Source organism: Bombyx mori, chromosome 1 (assembly GCF_030269925.1).
Source record: "Bombyx mori chromosome 1, ASM3026992v2".
NCBI classification, from domain to species: Eukaryota; Metazoa; Arthropoda; class Insecta; order Lepidoptera; family Bombycidae; genus Bombyx; species Bombyx mori.
In genome coordinates this window covers 8,161,716-8,181,679 of record NC_085107.1, presented here as the reverse complement: position 1 = coordinate 8,181,679, position 19,964 = coordinate 8,161,716, and the positions used below count along the sequence as shown (strand labels likewise).

General features: G+C 34.4%; 1 protein-coding gene and 1 long non-coding RNA gene across 4 annotated transcripts in view; both read right to left on the bottom strand.

The window, feature by feature from the left end:
• Nucleotides 1-19,964, bottom strand: part of LOC101741260 (carboxyl-terminal PDZ ligand of neuronal nitric oxide synthase protein) — a 166,661-nt gene that overhangs the window by 99,717 nt on the left and 46,980 nt on the right. The gene's annotated exons all lie outside the window — the stretch shown is intronic.
• LOC101746440 (uncharacterized) lies at nucleotides 641-1,334 on the bottom strand. Of its 2 annotated transcripts, none has more exons than XR_009974396.1 (2): nucleotides 1,159-1,334; nucleotides 641-1,034 (listed from the first exon to the last, which is right to left on the bottom strand). It is a non-coding gene; the product is annotated as an uncharacterized LOC101746440 (long non-coding RNA). The 2 variants fall into 2 exon arrangements; XR_002431068.2 differs by having other exon boundaries at nucleotides 1,187-1,334.

The following is a 19,964-nucleotide window of genomic DNA, read 5'->3' as shown; positions in this document are numbered from 1 at the left end:
TGCAATATGGAAATACTTATGCTTGTGGTATCTATTGCGTCTTCAACTCGTCTGCCCAGACTCTTATTTCAAACTAATCATTAAGTAACTAATGCTGGTAGTAGGTACCACCACCCTGCCTATTTCTGCCGTAAGGCAGTAATGCGTTTCGGTTTGAAGGGCGGGGCGGCTGTTGTAACTATACTGAGACCTTAGAACTTATATCTCAAGGTGGGTGGCGCATTTACGTTGTAGATATCTATGGGCCCCAGTAACCACTTAACACCCACCTGGTGTTACTGAATAGTCACCACCACCACCATAGAAAAAGAAAATACGAATTCCGACTACGAATTAAATGGAAACTCCGTTCTATAATAGTCTTTTAAATATTATCAGAGGCTGGTGCGAGAATTTCGCATTTCAAATACTAGTTGGCAACATTCAATAGATGTCTGTTTTCGATTAGAAACATTCCTTCGTAACTAGGACGTCGCAAATAGGTTTTGAACTGAGGTATTCGGGAATGCGTATATGTTTGCATTTTGACAATACCAAATGTATTGAAGTTCTATTGAATTCTGTCACCGGGTTCACCGGCTCTTTTCGAATGTACCTACTACTAATTTTATCTAGTATAGTACTAAATAAAACCAAATACTTCTTTCGAGCATGACACGGCATTTTGTTTTTTATTGCATTAGTCGTAGAGTAGTAGTTCAGAGTTCACCTGTTTTTGAGTGGTTACCACCTTATGTCATCGACCGGCAAAGTTTCAAGTGCATGGTTGTGCAACAGTTATCTCAGTAGCCAAACGCAAACGTATGAAAGCTTCGCAGCAGACATAGGTGTGTCAGTGTAGTTTGTAGTCGCAATTCGGATTTTCCCGTATTTAATTCAGTCTGATTGGGAATCCGAGGAAAAGCATCGAACTCAACATTCAGCCTTTGACACGGACGCACGAGTTCACTTAAACAAGTTTCACACATGGTCAGTTCAGGCAAACATGGCGGATTGAAAAACGCTCGTACGCCATCGATCAGATTAAAAACGATCTGAAAAACAAATATTTTTCAATACAATTCTGTTGCACTCTAATATTTAATCTCTCTGTTTGTTTAAGAGGAATGTGTGAGAATATATATAAATAATATAGCTAGACCTCCATGTATAATATACCTATATAATATTGTATTATTTTATTTACATCAAAATGCAGTTTATCTTAATAAAACCATAGCACAAATTGAGTTGCTCTTATAAAGAGAAACAACATTTAAAGTTATTGCTTCACCACTTTTTTATATTTTTAATATTTTACAAGTAAAAAAATGTTTTTATATTTCTTATGTCTAATTTTTCAATATTCAAATTTTCATTTATGTCATCCTTATAACAAATTAACCTCTTTTAAGGTAATTCGTATAGAGGTTACATATAATAATACTTTTTTAAACTAAAAATACTGTTTTTTTATAAATGCATGAAAAACAATTTGAAAATCACAATAACGTTTAGGCAATTAGGCAAAACAAAACACAATTTATCGCTATAGTTAATTCTGCTCGTGACTTAATTGAGCATAAAAAGGTGAGGGCTGATCTCTGCTTTATTCGTGGTAAAATTACGAATTGAATCAGGGTCCCTCTGCGGTTATGTAAAACCTAAAGGGATTACCATAATTCACGATGGTTACCTGTTTAAACATACTAACCGCGTTTAGGTCAGCATAAGTCTATTAATGTTGAAATTCGATATTAAATGGGAAAGGTTACAATTAAACACCCGAAAATACGTAACACTACGTGCCACTGATGTTAATATTTCAATAAACATCTTCGTTTAATATGGGCTGTCTAAAAATGTCTATAAATGGGGTGTTATCATCATCATCATCTCAGCCTGTCTACTGCCCACTGCTGAACACACTGCCTCCCCAACTGATGTCCAGTCTTATATTTAAAAAAAATATGTAATTTTTTAGAAGCTCGCAACACTTTAAAAAATTAGTGAGTCGACTTATTATTGCTATACGCTTAAGGTGGCTAAGCCATGGTGAGTATTGGGATTCTTGGGGTCAATGTTTCGGGTGAAGTGCCTTGTTGAAATTATTTAAAAAGTAAAACTAATAATGTTTCTAAAATGTTCAGGGTTCTTAACAGATTAAAAAACCACCTTGGTGAAGCGATACTTCACGCCTGGACAAAGACTTTCGTTTGACAAAGCAAAGAGCCAGCCTCGTGTTGAGTATTGCTCTGATCTCTGATCCGGGCTTCCAAGTACCAGCTACTTCCACTTGACTATATACAGCTGAGGGCCGGTTGGATTGTCGATAGGCATGGTATCACGGATGTTTGGAGCCTCTGGGTCTATTTTGGATCACTGTGTGTTTTCTGCTATATATTCTATGATGAATTGTCTGAGAAATTATTCAAGACGATCCCACAGACATCTAGACACTATGTTCATACACACTACCCGACTTTGGAATGATATTTCTTCTAAGATGTTTCCTGAGTGCTATGACATATGCTCCTATAAACCAAGTTTAATGAGTCCAGAGGGTCAGACAATGCTACTAGTTTGAAAATAGCTAAATTCAACCTGTACTATTAAGCGTTTGACGTAATTCTTTCATTATCTTTGAAGACTAACAAAACCCAAGAGTCGTGATAGCCTTTATTGGCGTGCAGGAAATTACATTTGACCGATTAACTTTTTGCTCAGCAAAACTTGAAGCTGCACTCGAAGCTAAATGCGAAAGAATTTAAAAGGAACTCATAAATCAGATGTTGAACCTTGACCCTAAAGCTAGGTTATGTCTATGGGCTCCAGTAACCACTTAACACCAGGCTGGCTGTGAGCTCGTCCACCCATCCAAGCAATAAATAAAAAAATATTAATCCATATATTATGATTGTAAGATTCGCAAATGATCTAATATTTATATCGCATCAACAATAAAAACTATCCTCTGCTGTACGCAACATCACACACTCCCCTAGTTTCGAAGAAAATTTATAGCTAAAAATATAAATGCATCGATTCTTTGTCGACACACCTGTACTTGAGGCACACATCGATAAGCAATATAAAACATATTCAAGCAACATCGATATTGAATCACGACTTTTATTTCCACTTGTACTAGATATGTTTCTATCATACCGATTTATTGTCTATGGGAATAGAATTACTATTCTTTCATCTCTGCGTTGCGATGGGCTCTTCTCGTTAATGTAATCAATTTTAGTTACATCTTAGCATAAAACGAATTTGAATTAATTATGTCTCAGCTTAATAAATTATTGATATAATATAAATACTTATTTATTACATTTTAAGAAAAATGTTAGAAATCGAAGTACACAACATTCGATTTATATGAAAAATTTTGACTCACTGACAGAAAGGTCTCTCAAAAATTGGTTTCTTTTTGTTTTTTATTGCCAAGATTAATGAATAAGCTCATAATCCAACTGCTGTTAAGTCCAATTCCCGTGAACATCAGCAACATACATGCCGCCACCCACCTCGAGACATGAGTCCTAAGTCTCAGTTTTAACAGTACAATGACTGCCCTACTCTTCAAACTGAATTACTGCTTCACGACAGAAATAGTCAGGACCTGTGGGTTCACCAAGCGCCCTACCACCAGCAATTACGAAAATTATAATTTTTCTGGTTTGATTTTTATTTCACGACGTTATTATTCCTTCACCGTGGAAGAGATTCGTGAACTTTTGCTAGGCGCGTATTTCTTAAGAAAAATTGGTACCTGCCTTCGGGATTCGAACATCGGTACAGTTGCATCGCTCAATACGACCGAGCCGACCGAGGGTCTTATTCTTTATACCACGACGACTTCAAAAGTATGTATGTACTGAGAAATGTATTTTTATTTCTTCTTGTGCGAGAAACACTATCGAGTGGAAAATCTTTAGGCTTGCTCATAGTAGCTCAAAAGTTGAACCCACATGTAATTCTTTGCTAAAATAATGAGATCCAAAATCCAATATAGGTCCACTTATACCCTAAGAAATTATCGTCGGCTTTAGAGCAAATATTTGTGGAGAAAACTTTTACTTTTGACTTATTAAGCTAAAACTCCCTCTGAATGAATATAAATTAAAAAATAAGATAAAATGAGTTTACTTTTTAATTTTAACTTATTTCTTAGTAGAGATCCAGCAATTAATGTTTACAGTGGAAAAAATATGCATACAGTAACAAAAAATATGCACATAGTAATAAAAAAGCCTAAAAGTTTCATAGCCCAGCAACTAACAAATGTAAAGGTTAAAATAAGGTAGGTAGGTAAAGTAGGATTTGTAAGCAAGTATTAGTGGAAAATTTGTAAATAGTCTTAAGTTACATTTAGAATAATAAGTAGTAAGTATTTTAAAATAAAAAATAATTATCAACAAGAACAGAAATCACTGTTATGACTTCAGTTGCGTAAATATTTATTAATATTACACTAAAATACAAAAAATTAACTCATTCGCGATTCACGAAATTCCTTTAAAGTCAGTAATAGATGAAAACACAGAAATCAGCCAGAGGGCTTCATTAAGAACATGTTTCCTTTATGGTTCTGTGTTGAGAATGTTTTCTAAGAAGACAGAAGTGTACCTAAAATTTCTGTCAAAGTTCGAAATCTTTGAGAACGAGTATTGAATGTTGGTAAAATAAATGAACACTGCGAACTGTTATTACTGTTCGTGAAAATATATTATATATAAATAAATATATAACGGATATTTATACTAAGCCTTGTCTTAATTTTATTACAAGAAAAACATTTTTTTTTTTTTATTATAGTAGCCATTAATAACTGCGGTATACCAGTGAGCTATTATATTGGAATTTGAAACATTCAATTAGGCAAGTTAAAGTCATGTATGTTCAACATTATGGCTCTTAGCCAAAAAATTTAAGGATTATTCAAACTTATCTATGTTTGAAACTTTAAGAATATTATTAAGTGAGCGTCCATCCATTCCTCGTGGCCATTTAAACTAAAACCTAGTACATATACTCGGTATGTATACCGAAAGATTTTGAGTATAATGGACAAGTCGAGGCCTCTAGGCAATTATTACAAAAAGATTTAGTAACTCGATTGTACTAGTAGGCCAACCTTGGGATACGCAGTAGCAGCAAAATGATTTACTTAATACAAAAAGCCTTAAGTTAGGACAAGTTATAAAATCTTTGACGGCCTGTGTAATTGGCCATGACGGTATTGTTCGGCGAAAACCTTACTGCTTTTGTATCTTCCCTTAAAACTTTCGGGGTGACTTTCTCAATTTAATAATCTTAGAAGATATGTTTTTCATTTTATTAAACAGTTAAAGTTTTCCGAAAAAATCTTCTCTAAGTTCAGGTATATTTTATATACATTAATTATTTATATAAAGATTAATTAAATGTGTTTTTTTTTAAATCTCTTAAGAATCATAGGCTCCGGTTTCAAGGACCGTCTTTGTACAATACAAAAAATATTTCGAACAAATTTTTCAAGATGGATGGCGAATTCACATTTTGATGTCTATGGACCTATTTAATCACTTAATAATATACTAGATGATGATTTTATAGATAGATACTAGATGATTTTTTTTGATAACGCCATCTTGTTGTTTCTTTAAAGCGGTTAGTTGCCCTCAATTAAGAAAAATAGTATTATTATTCGCCAATAGATGTCGGGAAGAGCTGATTATTGAATACATGTATGATTATTGAATACGTATATGAAACACGAATAAAACAACATTGTCTGAAAATAAATCGTAGCTAGATCGATTTATCGCCCCCGAAATGCTCTGTATACTAAATTTTATGAAAATCGTTGGAGCCGTTTCCTAGATTCAGATTATATACATATATATTAATATACAAGAATTGCTGGTTTTAAGGTATAAGATATCATGTTAGCTCCTTCGTTAAGGTTAACATTCCAATTATACGTATTAACTTAACATGAGTCACTTCAAACCTTTATTATAATAACGAAGTGACTACAACACACTGTGATCGAATGAGAAGAACTATGCTTTATTCATTGTTCCACTTCAAAATCGATTCCAATTAGTTTATCTAATGCTAAGACTCATTTACGTTTGAGACATTAATACGGACTCGAACGGGCCAACGTTGTAACGATGTGAAACAATGTAGAAAATGATTAATCGTAAACTATGTAGTGTGTAGTCGTAAAGTCTGATTAAATTCATAACTACTAGTTTTGGTCAAAAAGTTTAAAACTACCCCGAACAATTGAAATTAAGCCGAGACGAACCGAAATATATTCGGTTAAAACAAGCATAGATGTTTTTTTTTTTGTATTGCTTAGATGGGTGGACGAGCTCACAGCCCACCTGCTGTTAACTGGTTACTGGAGCCCATAGACATCTACGACGTAAATGCGCCATCCACTTGAGATATAAGTTCTAAGGTCTTAGATATAGTTACAACGGCTGCCTCACCCTTCAAACTGAAACACATACTGCTCCACGGTAGAAATAGAATATAATTAGTAATTGAATTGAAAGGTATGTATTTGTCCTCGGTTTCAGTTTATTTTTAGCTAAATTGAACTCGGGGAATACAACCATCTCCTACGCAATTAATGTAAAGGGTAAATAAGCAACCGGTGCTGACGTCGAGACCGCTGTGAACTATAAGTCTAACATTAACGAATAACAGAATTATTTACAAGTAATCTGAGAAATTCGTCGCTGTGAAACCAAAACCTGCTATGTGCAAAAACTCTATTTTGAATTAACGAGTAACAACATTTTCATATAAAATATTATATGAAGATGAATTTTTAAGAAATATATCAAATGAAAGCTATAGATAAAAATTAAAGTTATAGACACGTAATGGTTTTTTTAGACGGTAGATAGGGCTGTGAACTATACGAAAAGGTCGAAAAGTAAAAATCTCAAAAGTGCACATAGCAGATTTTGGATTGACAACGACGACTTGTCGATATATAATATAATTCCACAAACAAACTTCATCCCAACATTCGGGAATGTTATACATGTCGATGAATCATTACGAAGATTTCGTTTTAAATTAGGTATGTACCATTGACGTGTTTCGATCATTTGTCTATACAAATGTCAGAAGAGATTAAGATGTGAAGAAGAGCCTATCACTTCGGCAATATTTCTTGTCAAAATGATAACAAATGTCAAATTCTTATTTGTATTTTAACCACTGAATGATTTCGGTTCGTTGACATCAGAATTCAATTACTTAAAGGATACGCAAGTTTTTTAAACATGAGAATTCTATGAGCATTTCCAAATTGTTTTACATCAATGGCTTTGTATATATTTTACAAATATAAACCGCATTTCGGTTTTATTTACCTTTGTAAATAATTAACAAACACAATCACGTTGCAAAAATAGAGTTCCAAAATTGAAACACTATAATTTAAATACAGGGAATTTCGCAATATTTTGGAGAGCCACCGTGTTTTTAATGAAAAGCAAACAGTGGGTTTTATTTTGTCTGACTTGATTAATTGCTTCATGGAATGTTTTTCACCCTTAATATATTATATTATGTTTTATGAATCCTCCACATCTTCCTTGAAATAATAAAATAAAAATTAAGCGTAATTTTTAATTTAACTAATTAATTTAACTAACTAATTAATTATTGCAAAAAAAGAGCAATGATCTCAAGGCATATATCTGGTATAAAATGTTTACGGAAATCCATAGATGCACGTGAATGCCAAGCTTCGATAAATGAGTTCTTAATTATATTGCATAACTGGTTCATGGCAAATTTAAGCAGAATGTTGCTACCTATCCATGCGAACTTCATGGTAAATGCCGGCTACGGCAAGTGCAACTTTCGCGTTTTGATTTTTATAACACGACATTATTCCTTCATCGTGAAAATTATTTATGAATACTTGTGCCGTATTTATGCATATATTTAATATTAAAAATGATACCTGCCTGCCTTTTGGAACACATTGACAAAGGAAAATTAATTGACAAGAGTAAGCCGGGCTTTCTCCTTTAGGCTACGACGGCTTCAAAATGTAATCATAGTGACTTAGAAACTTATATAGAAGGTATCTACAATTCTGTTACATCTGCAACATCTTATACGCTACTTGGTGTTGATAAATTTATAAACTACCTCTATATAAAGTGGGACAGAAACAGTCAAACAATAATTTAAATCTGTTGTACCAGCGAAAAAAGTCAATCCGAACTCGCTCAGCATGCAAATACAAGTCGAGCTAACAATTCTGATTTGTTTGCGCATCCCATACATGGAAAAGTTTACCTACGCAGTTCTGAGTTCACGCAAAATGAATATGGTACAAGGGATTTATTTACATGGAAACCGATGAATCAAATTTTAATAACCAATTTCGTATTCTGGAAATGCAAAATTTATTGCCATATAATTGTCAATTTTGAAGCCCAGTGAAACTTTAGTAGCTTAATTGCTGATCTTAATAAACATTTGCATGCAATAATTATAATTAAGTAGCATTAAAACTATGTAGCACTCATATTACTTACTTTGAAAAGGTCCATAAAATTCTATTTCTATTATCACTAAACAAAATTTCTTCACAATTAAATTCACTCCAACGAATATTCGAGTAAATGCTATGTACCTAAATCTCCCGACGCGGTATTTAAATAAGCCATGGCTTCCCAACGTAAAGCAACTCGATGGAGCATTAACAGAATTTGTGGACCGTAAAGAAATCAATTGTAAAACCGATTTGAACAGGGGAAGAACATTCTATCGGCATGGCGGCAGGCTTAGTTTACGAATCGCCGAGTCGGCTTCACGCTACCTGATTATTAAAACTCCATCGGAGTAAGTAGTGAGACTTCGATTATACGATTCGATTGTAAGTCTGATGGTAAAAAAAATGTAATCGACATTATGCTCGAGATCTTATACATCTTTATATATGAGCTTAGTTTTTATTATACTAGTTCTAAGTCTTTAGATGCTAAGCTTATAAGCTTATAAATACAACTGCCTCATCATATTGTACAATATATAATTTAGCGCTGTAAACTTAACAATTCAATCAACATACAAACAGAATTTAGAATTACATTATAAACTCTCATCAATTGTATAAAAAAAAAAATAAGATTTCCAAAATACTAAACATTATTATTATTATAGTATCGTATTAGTATTACTTATTAAATATTATTACTAAGTACTCTAGTTTACAGCGCTCGGTTTATTATGAAATGGTTTAAGTATAAATCATGAAACTTTACGCTGGCCATATTACAGTCTAGAAACTAACTAGTATACTTATTACTTTGATCCAATGTATTTTATTAGCTTTCCACGTTAAGACGCATTAAATTAATTATTTTTCAGTCCTTGAGACTCTTGCGTCATTGATTGTGTTCACAGAGATAAAGCAAATAGATACGTGTAATATTTTTCATGACCCAAGAAAAATGAATTATTGATGAAAAAACTATAATCAATTTTAGAGTGTTGTTTCAAGTGAACAAAATTAACGTGTGCATGACGTGACGTAACTATATAGTTAATATATTAATACGTGAAGCAAAAACTTTGCATCCCTTTTTACAAAAATTGCGCGGACGGAGGAGTATGAAATTTTCTATACTTATAGAGAATATAGAGAAGAAGTGCACAATGCCAATATTTTTTTTAAATAATGCATAAAAGATACATTAAATCAATAAAGAAAACATTACACACACTACATACCATGTATTTGACGCACACACGCATACATAATATTTATTGTCAAACTTTTGTTCTTCACGTCTGTTGTCAAATTGAGATTAAATATTGTTTGTCTTTGTTAAAAAAAATGTATAGTGTAGTCTTGGCGAAATTGGTGACTAGAGAAGTATAAAATACAATCATAATAGTGTACAAACTTACAACTCGAATTAATTTTAGTCGAATTTCGACTACTGCGGGACCTCTAGTATAGTTTAAAAAAAGTATTTCGTTCTCGGTATAAAACGCAAAAGGAATCTTTTTCCTTTATCCTTTAATATTTAGAACGATCATAAAGTATTTCACAAACAATAAATGGTGTTTCTGTCGATCAGTGTTACTTCTTTGCTCTAACAGATATTATCGAAAAGGCCGCGGTAAGTTTTTCACTTTGCACCGGCATAGTGCTCGGAAAGTCTCCTCTCCGGTAGTTTTTCACTTATCGCGGCTCTGGCGAAACTTTTATATTAGATGAAGGCCGAAGTTTGCGTTCCGAATTGTTTCCACGGTAGATATTCTCTAAGTTTTCTTGTTTTCGATTTCAGTTCGGATATTTTTTTTAAATATCAAAGGTAAGGCCCATTTTAAAATTAAGCTTCATTTTAAATGTTAAAATTACAGGTTTTATCATAATTTATTTAGCAAACGTTTTCAATCGGTTTTACGAAGAAAATTATTTTAAAATTTTCTTTTTTAATTGAAGTTATACTTCTTTAGGCGCGTTATCAAAAATTGATGAGAGTGAAATTTTACGATGCGCGCGCACCGTGACACAAAATTAACAGAATGAAGTTGCCCACTAAATTGCTTATTACAATATGACCGACGTCACTTGGCGAGTCTGAATAATAATAATAATATAGCCACAGGTGAACTTTCAGAACCGTACCGAGAATTACCGAATTTATACTATGTCAAGAAAAGGGATGTCCAATATGCGTGTTTGAGGATGTTGTTTAATCGATTTTTTTCAAATTGATTAAAATTTACATAAAAAAAAGAAACAAATTTAATAAAAAAAATTATAACTTCTTACGCGCGTACATAAGTACACGCACCCTTTTTTTTCTACGGTCCTCCATCTTTTGTAGTAAATTAAATTAGCCCGCAAAGGTATGTAGTTTAATAAAGTATAACTTCTTACGCGCGTACCTACATAAGTACACGCACCCTTTTTTTCAAAATTCCAGAATATTTCTAAATCAAAACGTGCGATGTCAAATGTTAGCAATTACGAATAAATGAGAACTGTTAAAAGTTCGAAAGTATGACTCAGTGCTGTGCGGTCCAATGATTTTTTATCTAAAAAACTTTAATGGACGAAACGATTAACAGTTAAACTGAACTGAATGATAATCTCATTGTTCCGACTTCCGACATTGTCCGTACAGACCAGATAAACACGGCGGTATCTGTTATTAATTTTGTGCAATTTATTTATAATATACTAGCTCACCCGGCAGACTTCGTAGTGCCTCAATCGATAAATAAAAGACCTAAACTTTTGTATAAAATAAACTTAAAACAAACAAAAGGAATCCGTCCGACGGGGGACACATCAAAGGAAAAACAAAATTGTTATTTTTATTGAATTCCGAGCATTTTCATATATATCTACCTTTTAAACCTTCTCTGGACTTCCACAAATAATTGAAGACCAAAATTAGCAAAATCGGTCCAGCCGTTCTCGAGTTTTAGCGAGACTAACGAACACCAATTCATTTATATATATATATATAGATAATAAAATATTACTCGTAGAATTCCGAACAAGCGAGCTATTTAAATGCCACCTTTTTTCATGAGATCCATAATGTCAAATCATCATTATTTGTATTTGTGTATCTATCTATATAAAAGAAGTATAATAATGTTGTTAAATATGTTTTAGATACTTTATGAAAAAAAAATACAAAAAGATTATAAAACATGATTTAATTTTTACTCACCATAGACTCAGCTCTGGCTAAGTGTAAATTAAACAAAAACAACTAACGTTTTTTTATGTGATTTACGAGTAGAACTAATTAGTATCTACGAATAAAGAAAATAAATGGTATGAATAAACGGCAGAAATATAATTTCAGAATTTACCTATCACGCCTACGCTATGAAATACTTGGTATAGAACAAAATTACACCTCACAAGCGGTCGACGTTGCCCAAAACACGTCATTACGGATCCTCCCGATCCATTAACGGTGCTTTTAGGTACCACAAGCACCGGTCACCGTCCTCGTCGAACCCGTCGCTTGCGACGAAGGGCTCGACGAGCGAATTAACCCACAGACACAGCCCACTGGATTTCTCGCCGGATCTTCTCAGTGGGTCGCGTTTCTGACCGGTGGTAGATTCTACGAAACACTGCTCTTGCTGGGGCCAGCTTGCTGGGGCACTACTCCGGCTTGGGCCCCGTGAGCTCACCTACACGTTAGGGTGAAGCTGAAATAGCCTCTCAAGGCTATCAGCACAGTTACGGGAAAAAAACCTCACAAGCGTGTCGCCGATTGGAATGTGTAATGATTATACAGTGATGAAAATTAGACTAAGAAAAAACTGAGGCTAGACTTACTCTAGACCAACAAATCCACAATAGACTGACTGCTAGCCTCAGTTATGGAGTGGCTCTTAAATAAAAAAGATATATCTACTCTCACTCTAATAATTATATTTATAAAATGGTACCAACATTCTTTTCCAATATGATAAGAAAATAGAATATCAGAAAACTACATATATCCATTTAATATACTAAAACTCTAAATATATTACTATTATTATAATCTGATTACAATACATTATAATTGCAAAAGGTAATTTGGTTGTTATGATTTCACGTCGCATCTATCCCGCCGACAACACAACACAAGTTATTAGAGCCACAGAAAAAGGAAATAGGGTTCCTATCGTCGACACAAAAAGTAATATTATCCAAAGATATCTTTTTGTACATTAATGGGAGCGAAACCGCTTGTAAAAGCTAGTTCAGTAACTTTTAAAAATGAATTTTAATCAATAATTTAATCCTATGTACTTGCTATGATCCTGTTATTTGATACAGTGACGCCATTAAGTGAATGAAACCCGGTAGGTTTGGTATCAAGATTAATTATTTCGAAGAACGAAATATGAAGAATTTTCATCAACACGGCTTCATGAAACGTTACGAAACAAATTTATTGGATTGACGTGCTTAAATACTTGTAATCATAATGAGAGGCAGTTCGTTTTCTGTTTGTAGAATTAAATAAAAAAAAAACTTATATCAATTTGTATAATATCGGAATAAAAAAAAACATTACCATTAAACAAGTTGTAGGTTAAATAAATTATGGCCATACTCGATACTGCTAGTCCCTAGTCGTCAATAGTAGCTTTTTTTTCCCTACCTAATTGTTGGTAGCTTAAGTGGTTATTCCAACTACACACGGATCGAACATCTTTAAACCTATCTCTTCCGCGAACCAATCTCATATTTCAAATTCGATGGTAGAACGTCAGGTTCTTGAAGCAGACGTCGCCGATCATGTCGTGTGTCTACGCAATCAGCTAACTGTTTCACATCAGGTGATCAGTGAGTGTGATCAACCATCTACATCTATAAAAAGTCAAACACTAGCCAAACGCTTTCTGTATTGAACTTAGAAAATGTTGTAAGCATAACATACAATTTTAATCCAATTACCTAGAAATAAGATTGCTGATCCACACATTAAAATATTTAAATTAAATGAACAAGCACGTAAAAGTATGATAATGTGTGCGATTATACCTTAAAACAAGATGATCCAAGCAAATCTATTTACTGCACTGTAATCTTAAAGCCATAAAAAAGTACAACTTTTATTTTACAAATAAACGGCCATGCAAAGAATTCAATGTTCCATGTTTTTTGTTGTATACAAGTATTTTAAAATTTTCGTACTGGGCTATATCCACCCTATTCCACTATCCACATATCGCGCGTGATCAGCGCTGTCCATCATGGCCGACAAATTGCCTCATCTGTCCGGGATTTCGAGACTCGACGACTGACGCCGGTTCCCACAGACCGTAAATCCTTTAATGCAATTATCGAACGCTGCGGTCGTGGAAGGCTTTTCAAACTCACATAGAACTTTTGTCAAGTATACTTTACTAAATTGCTTGTTCGTATCTCTGAATTAGCTTTATGCTTAGATGATTTTTCACTACATTCAATTAAATGGCAATCGTTTTTAATATATTTATTCCCAAAATACAAACATTTGTTATTAATCACTAGGAATAAAAAAATTTAAACACGAATGTGAACACAATTATTAAGATAAGCTCCTTATGGTATTTTCTTGAGAGATCACTAAATAATGTCATTGTTCAACGGTAAGTATGTTAAGTAAGTCATCCAAAAGATTAGTTCGGCAATTATTAGAACCATACAAAAAAATACGACGTATTTAAAATACCCGAAAATTTTCACAGACTGTGAACTAAGCACAAACACTGGAAACTTTTAAATTACGCGTCACGTTTGATGTAATTTATGTAAGAGACCCAAGAAGGGTATTTGTATCTGATTCTGGTAGCAACATGTTTATAATCCACCAGAGAATACTCTGGGTTATCTCCAATGACTCCCTAAGCGTAGTCTTCTATAGATAACATTTTGAATAACTCACAATTGAATAAATTTTAATTAATAAAAATTAGGCAAAAGAGTGGCAATTACCCGTACGGGCCTACAATATGCTCAAGAATGCTGTTTGGTGATCGCACTACGCTAGCATAAGTCTCGAAAAATACTTCTGTCTATCGTTTTGTAGAACTCTGGTCACCGATCCTATTCTAGGTCAATACAATTATGTGGACTACAATAATTGTTTAGAGGGATTAAAATATACGGAACTATTATTATTTTGTAATGAAATAAAAACCGTCCCCTGAATAGTAATGCCAACGAATTTATAAGATTTAACGAAATTCAAAAACAAGAAAGCAAGTTTATTCCTTGTATTTATTCTACACGAGGCCATTGATAAAAAAAAACCTAGCTTTAAGAGAGAAAGTGGTTGATTGGTATCTGAGTACGATATGGAAACCTCTAATCGAAAATTTGAAAAGACTACTCAAATAAATTACTATACTTCAATATATTGTTAGTTTTCTCTGTGTGCAAAAGAAACATAAATGTCAATGATAAGCGGGCCACAAAATCTATAAGCTATTCGAAGCTTCAGAAATAACCAACGCGAAATTAAATCGTGAATGCTAATTCAATTAAATAAAAACAATTAAGTGAGATAAATGAATATTCGTTGCCGAGTCTCCGCTTCTTGTAAACATTCGTAAGCTACTAAGCGTGGTTGCAGAGTGGCTGAGTAATATGGCGAGATTTCGGGATGGCGCGGAACTTGTAAGCGCTATTCTATGAAAAGGCTCTTTGTGCCGTCTTATTGTATGTCCGCACTTGAATGAAGACTTCACGGTGCCGTGGACCTCTTTACGGAGGACCATTTTATTTTTACTAACACTCTCATGCTGCGGCAGCCATTATGTTACAGGTTCAAATAAAATCTAAATTTGTAGTTGTTAAATAAAAAAGCACTAGATGATGACCGAGCTTTACTTGGTTTGTTTTGATAACGCCATCTTGTTGTGTTTTAAAGCGATTAATTGCCCTCAATTAAGAAAAATAATATTATTATTCGCCAATACATGTCGGGAAGAGTTGATTATTGAAAACACGAATAAAACAACATTTTCTGAAAATAAATCGTAGCTAGATCGATTTATCGCCCCCGAAATCCCCTGTATACTAAATTTTATGAAAATAGTTGGAGCCGTTTCCGAGATTCAGATATATATACAAGAATTGCTCGTTTAAAGGTATAAGATACGCAGTAAGGTAAGAACTTTTTCGTTCTTTTAATTCAAAATCGACTTATAAAACAGGTTGTAATCTGTTTCGATGCGATTCACCGTTTTTAAGCCTGCTTCCCTTGTTATTTTACTGTCCATATCGCGACTTTATTAAAAGTGTTCGAATAACAATTAACTATAAAAGCAACTTAAACAAGAGCACAATAAATTAACTTTTGTGAAGTATAAATAGATATAGTGTTCACAACAAATTAACAAAAATCACGATAAATCAATTTTTATATAAATAGATATTGTATTCACAATAAATTAACAAAAGTCTTGTTTACAATGAATCGTGGAACTAATCTAAAAGAAAATTTGTCAAAATTATCGAGCAACCATCAAAGTAAAGTAAAGAAACCAATTACTTACAGCCTAGTAAGCCACACCCTGACTAGAGTTTCATAGGACACACCTAACTTACAATTTTCATCTATGTAACTTTGTCAATAATTGTCGATAATGTCTACAAGTAAAATTACCGTGTCATACGGACAATAAAGTAATTAATTTGGCTTCTGGATACCAAAAACTCAAGAAATCCATATTTTTTTAAATATCTTTTCTCAATACGTGATACAACCTCCCACCAAAAAAAAGGTACCGTAAAATTATAGTTTGTTAAAACAAACAAACCACACATTTCGTCACGTCAATGTTTGGTGCTAGAGTTCTCTATCTCTTTCTTCAATCGGTCCGTCATTGCTGAGGATCGTGACTCCGTCCGATCGCTCATCATACGAGACTTTTTGTCGAACCGTTCATTTCGATATCGAGTAGAGGGAACTCGCTCTTGCCCCCGTCAACTGACTGCCGGAGTCCTGCAAGGCTCCGCGCTCTCCCCGTTATTATTTAGTTTGTATATCAATGATATACCCCGGTCTCCGGAGACCCATCTAGCGCTCTTTGCCGATGACACGGCTATCGTGTAGGAAGATGTCGTTGCTGCATCGGCGACTCCAAATCGCAGTAGCCACCATGGGACAGTGGTTCCGGAAGTGGCGCATCGACATCTACCCCACGAAAAGCACAGCGGTGCTCTTCAAAAGGGGTCGCCCTCCGAATACCACTTCGAGCATCCCACCCCTTAATAGGCGCGCAAACGCCTACGCCGTTAGCCCCATCACTCTCTTTGGTCAGCCTATACCGTCGGCCTCGAAGGTCAAATACTTAGGCGTCACTCTCGACAGAGAGATGACATTCCGTCCCCACATTAAAACGGTACGCGATCGTGCCGCCTTTATACTAGGACGACTCTACCCTATACTTTGTAGACGAAGCAAACTGTCCCTCCGCAATAAGGTAACTCTTTACAAAACTTACATACGCCCTGTCATGACGTACGCAAGCGCAGTGTTCGCTCACGCGGCCGGCACCCACTTGAAATCCCTTCAGGTTATTCAATCCCGATTCTGCAGGATAGCCGTCGGAGCACTATGGTTCCTGAGGAACGTGGATCTCCACGATTACCTGGAGCTCGACTCCGTTAGTAACCATTCTGCGCAACTTTGAGAAGGCGGCACGACATGAGAACCCTCTTGTTGTGGCCGCTGGAAACTACATACCCGACCCTGTAGACCAATGGTAAACCGTCGACGTCGCCCAAAGCACGTCATTACGGATCCTCCTGATGCATTAACGGTGCTTTTAGGCACCACAAGCACCGGTCACCGTCCTCGTCGAACCCGTCGCTTGCGACGAAGGGCTCGACGAGCGAATTAACCCATAGACACAGCCCACTGAGTTTCTCGCCGGGTCTTCTCAGTGGGTCGCGTTTCCGATCCGTTGGTAGATTCTGCAAAGCACTGCTCATGCTAGGGTCAGTGTTAGCAACTCTCCGGTTTGCGCTCCGTGAGCTCACCTAAAAACGTTAGGGCGAAGCTGAAATAGCCTCTCAAGGTTATCAGCATAGGTAGGAAAAAAACCCCTCCGATTCCGTCAACTAGCTGTCTCCATCGATCCCGTTCTGTAACTTGGTGGAGTGCGTTGTTGACAGGTATTTTCAGTTCATTATTATTATTTATTAGCTAGAGTTCTAAGAGATTGATATCAACTTGTTTTTCTTCAAAGTTCACCTTTATATGTATATGTACATATGTATGTATATAAATACAGATTAGGTCTGCCCTTTGCCGTGATCTCAAACGTGATCTTATGTATAACTTATGTAATGTATGATTTAACACAGAAACTTTATTGAGAAGCTTTGGCAGTTTCCAGTGTGCTCAAACTATATTCCTTTTTACTACTGTTTATCTGATCTCTCTATTTGTTATTATCCTGTTGTGTTCAAAAGAAGAACGCAGACGTAATTAAGACAAATTAAATCTTAAATTAAGATACTGAAATCTATCTTAAACTAAGTCTTAAATTACGGCATAATTAATAAAAACTGCTTGAGTCTTTACATAAATAAACAAGAGAGCAATAGATATGAATAAAAAAAGAAGAAAAAAAAAACATATATTAGATATAAAAATTGATCTACCTTTTGAAATTTGAATAAAATGTCTGGTATTTGATCTCTAGAGAGATTCTCTCACAGAGTGATGAAAACATAGACCCTAAGAATATATGAAGCCACGCTTAGGGAGCCGGTCCGTCCGAATGTTTATTGACACCTGTTCAGACAAACAGGTTTTAGACACAGCGTCTATGAAATGAAACAAATTTACGTTTCACTCTCTTTTAACGTTCATAATGATATGTTATAACATAGTTATTAGACTGCTAATAAATACTTCGATATGTTTTCTGTTATATTGATTTTAACATAAAATACAAGTAGTCAGATTTGTTTAATAGATTTTGCGTCATAAAATTTAGCAACAATAAATGTTGTAAGTCATTTATGAAGTTTTTTTTGGGAATTTTTGGGAATTTTTAAGCTGGTATAATCAGGTGTGTGTGTGTGACTGTTTTGAGGTTGGTCATTTTCAAACTATAAAGCTCGAAACTTCACAGATTTACTTCTGATTAAAAATAAATAAAGGACTTTTGAGTTGCCAAACGAAAGGAAGATCTTTCACCGAGCGAGCAAATGTTGTTGTTCGGAACTTGTATATATGCAAGCTTGTCTTGAAAATGTCGTAGGTAAGCGAGATTCAGGCATCTGTCAAATATCTTGCGTTGTACGATGGCTACCCTCCACAAGCTTTTAAATTGAAATGAATAAATTTTCCTGATTTTTAAACACAACAGATAGTTTTTACTACAAATACGACAAGATAAAATATTCATCCTAAGAGGGAACAAGACGTCGAGTTTTAGTTTATAATTCAATTCCGAACTCGAATAATAAAAGACAAGAAGTCGAAAGGGTAGTAATTCAATTTAGGATTGTTTTATTTACTTCGGAATGACTTTTGGATTACTTACAGCAGCGGCTCCGTTTCAGAGTTATCGAATCGTGTTTTGTTTTAACGTAAACAAAACTTGGGTATTCAGGAAAAGCTTCCAGGAAAGCGATCTTTTTAGTTGTTTCGAGATTGCATTGATAATGTTGAGCTTCGATAGGTATTTGAATATAAATAAATACAGAATTATTTTTAATTGCTGCATTACAGGGCCTACTTGGTAATAAGCCTGTAGATGTCACAACGTAAATGCTCTCCTCATGAACAATATGAAATCGAAGTCTGAAGTATTTTATATTGCATCACGGCAGTTCCACACATCAAACTGTAATACATATTCATACAGGGCAGAAATAAGCAGTTCGCTAAATACCGGAATGAGATTTAAGAATATAAATGATAAACAAATTTAAATGTCGATTTCTTTTCAATCGGATGACTGCTGTTTTCAAACGTGTACTGTTAAATCTATATATATAAAAATGAATTGCTGTTCGTTAGTCTGGCTAAAACTCAAGAATGGCTGGACCGATTTGGCTAATTTTGGTCTTGAATCATTTGTGGAAGTCCAGAGAAGGTTTAAAAGGTAAATAAAAATAACAATTTTGTTTTTTCTTTGATGTGTCCCCCGTCGTACGGATTACTTTTGTTTGGTTTATTATATACAAAAGTTTAGGTCATTTATTTATCGATTGAGGCACTACGAAGTCTGCCGGGTCAGCTAGTATACCATAATAATAACCGATAATAATATTGAGAGGATTTTGAAAACGTCCACTATAAAGGGGACCAGTGAGGCAACTTATAAAACATATTTCGAGATCTTTAATTCAAATGATCGTTTCTTTGCGTTTATTAAAATATAAGTTGTCTCTATAGAAAATCGTTCAACCCTAAAATGTTTTGAAGAGGAAAAGAGCTTTGTCATCGTCGTAATAAAGT